Source organism: Helianthus annuus, chromosome 4, assembly GCF_002127325.2.
Source record: "Helianthus annuus cultivar XRQ/B chromosome 4, HanXRQr2.0-SUNRISE, whole genome shotgun sequence".
Taxonomy (NCBI): Eukaryota; Viridiplantae; Streptophyta; class Magnoliopsida; order Asterales; family Asteraceae; genus Helianthus; species Helianthus annuus.
The window spans coordinates 16,047,189-16,050,244 of NC_035436.2; the positions used below are offsets into that span (position 1 = coordinate 16,047,189).

The following is a 3,056-nucleotide window of genomic DNA, read 5'->3' on the forward strand; positions in this document are numbered from 1 at the left end:
GGGATCCATGCTTGAGAAAAGAGCAATGAACTCACTGTAACGCTCCGCGTTTTTGATCTTTCCATTTATAGCCTTATGGGTTGTACTTTCTAATTTCAGACAATTGTACTCTCAGTTTACTCTATTGTATTTCGAGACTTGAATCATAATGAAAAAGTGCATCGTTTTGATCATATTCTTGTTTTGATACTATGTTATGTTATTACACTTGAAAGCACGTTAAACTATGTCAAACACGTAAAAACAGTGGAAATATATCCTAATCTTGGCTCTCGAAACAAGTATTATCAAGAGATTACCCTAAACCGGACAAAAATCGAGAATTCGTACGTTAATCTGGTAGATTACCTGAAATTTGAGTTAAAACAAATAATTACAACATTTATTAATATTAAATAATTAATTAATATCTTAATTAATTAAATAAATACATTATATTTTTTTTATCAAATTTATGAAATAAATAAATAAAAAGGAATTTTATTAGATTTTTAGTAGTTTGGACTAACCAAGTTAGTTAAAGCCTTGTGACATTAACTTGGTTAACTTTTATAAAGGATCCCATTAACTGAGTTAGAAAACTCAGTTAACCTCAGTTAATATCAAAAAGGGAAACAAAAAGGGGTTTAACCCCTGGAACCGGATCGAACCCGCGTCTACACGCACACACCCGAACACATTAACCAGTCGGCCCAAGGCCTCATTCGATTAATTAAGGCAACCTGATAACTCTTATAAAAGATTTTGAATTCAAACCTGTTTATTCAACCGCCAAAAAGGGAATACGCGTACAAGACTAGCCATCACCACCGTCGACAGCTGGGTTTCCTTTCTTACGGGATTACTGATTACCCGGGATTGACATCCCCTCTGGCCGCGTTTTCCTTTCTTCAAACCAAATCACAAATCGTTTCCATGTTTCTTCGAGATCCGTAACACTATAAATATCGACTTGCCTTCACTTCCAAACTCACACTCGCAACCTTTTTCGGATCACCTGCAACCGCCGGCACTCACCACCACCGAGACCACAAAACCCTCTCTGCTCCTCCGCACCCCGCCGGAACTCGCCGGAGGAGACAACCCCACCTAACCGGAAACCGCACTCAAACGCGCCGGAACCACTACTGTTAGCTTCGTCGGAGAAGGAGACCGGAGAAGAGAAACCGAGACGCCGGAGAAGACGAAGTAGTCGGAAAGCCGCCTGAAACCACTGACGTCGCCGGAGAAGACGCACGTCCGGTAACCTTTTTCTTCTTCCCTCCTTTCTTCCTTTCTGTTCGTTCTTTCATGCTTTTATATAGTCACTGTTATTGTTTTTATTATTATTATTATTATTATTATTATTATTATTATTATTATTATATTACTATTACAAACATTATTAGTATTAGTAATCAGAAGTGATATATATTATTCCTAAATATAAAGTCAGAATATTAATTTTATTATTAAAAATAATCAGTTTTATTATTAACCTATATGATTATTTTTAGTAATTATTAATCAGCAATATTACTATTAAATCAGATTTAATATTATTAACATTAGTATATCTGATTTTTTTTATAAAATCAGTATTATTATTAGACTTTAAATAATAATCAGATTTATTATTTAATCTTAAAAAAAATTCTGGTTTTATATTCAGAATTATTATAAATATAATATTTGTCATATTAATTATTTAAACTTTGTAAATAAGATTCATATATATTTAATTAAAATCAGTATTTTTATAATTAATACATTGACCCAAATGGTATTATATTTAATAATAAACATAAAATTCTATTAGTATACATATATATTAATTAATATTTTACCATTAGTAACGTATATATATTAAATCAAAAATTTTATATATTCTCTATATATCAAGTTTGTTACGAGATATTATTATTATTACAAACATCATATTGTTATTATCATTATTAAAGCCTATTTTCATTGACATAATTATTCGACAATAATTTACAAGTTAGAAATCTAGAATTTCTATTTCAACGTTAATTTCATCATAATCACCAACTAGTATTAACGAATTCCCAAACACAATAGGGTAATCTTCTTGCGCTCGTTGCAACTTCTTGCAATCTTTTGGATAATCTCAAACCTTCTACTCTAATCTCTTTCTAAGAAACGCAACGCAATCTAAGGTGAGTATACTCGATCCCATTTTCGTTTTAAACACTTTGGGTGCAACATGTATTCTATATTCAAATTACACAACACTTGAAACTTGTTATATTTACACTCTATCCACATTTAAACACGAAACATTTCGCTGCTTGTTAATCTCATATGCTATGCAAGTTGAACGTATTGAACAAGTTGAATGTATTGAACAAGTTGAACGTATTGAACAAGTTGAACGTATTGAACAAGTTGAACGTATTGAATAAGTTGAACGTATGGAACAAGTTGAACGTATGGAACAAGTTGAACGTATGGAACAAGTTGAACGTACTGAACAAGTTGAACGTATTGAACAAGTTGAACGTGTTAACTTCCCGCTAGTCTATTGGGAAAGGCAAAGTGGATCATGTTATTCGTGTTGGATATGAGTATTTAAACATTTTATGCTACTATGCTATGTATCAAACTTGTATACTCGCCAACATTTTTGTTGATGTTATTTTAATACATGTTGCAGGTTGATAGATGAAGAATTCAAGAATCAAGTTAGGTGGATTAGAAACACACCTAGAAATAAACTATGTTGGAATCTTGTTGGTTTATTTGAACAATGTATGACATTTTAGCATTTATGAAATTGAATTTAAATTATATTGTCACATTTAGTGTTATGTTGTTTTGAGCAATTTGTTCGTCTCATCCCGATGTTTCCGCCATCGGTTGGGGTGTGACACTCACCTTGGTTTTGCTCGGTAAGACTAGTTATGTGATCAATTTGCTTTAAACAATCCTAACATGGATACCATTAACATTTAGTTAGGTACCACTTAAATCTTTATATTCTACACGCACATTACACAAGTAGGCATCGTATTAAATCACGTATTTTGTTACATAATACACAGGTTGCACTGCAC

At 32.0% G+C, this 3,056-nt stretch overlaps 1 long non-coding RNA gene across 1 annotated transcript; it reads left to right on the plus strand.

The window, feature by feature from the left end:
* The first annotated feature begins 944 nt into the window (after window positions 1–944).
* Window positions 945–2,792, plus strand: LOC118491722. The gene is made up of 3 exons (XR_004892093.1): window positions 945–1,242; window positions 2,062–2,159; window positions 2,657–2,792. It is a non-coding gene; the product is annotated as an uncharacterized LOC118491722 (long non-coding RNA).
* The last annotated feature ends 264 nt before the right edge of the window (window positions 2,793–3,056 follow it).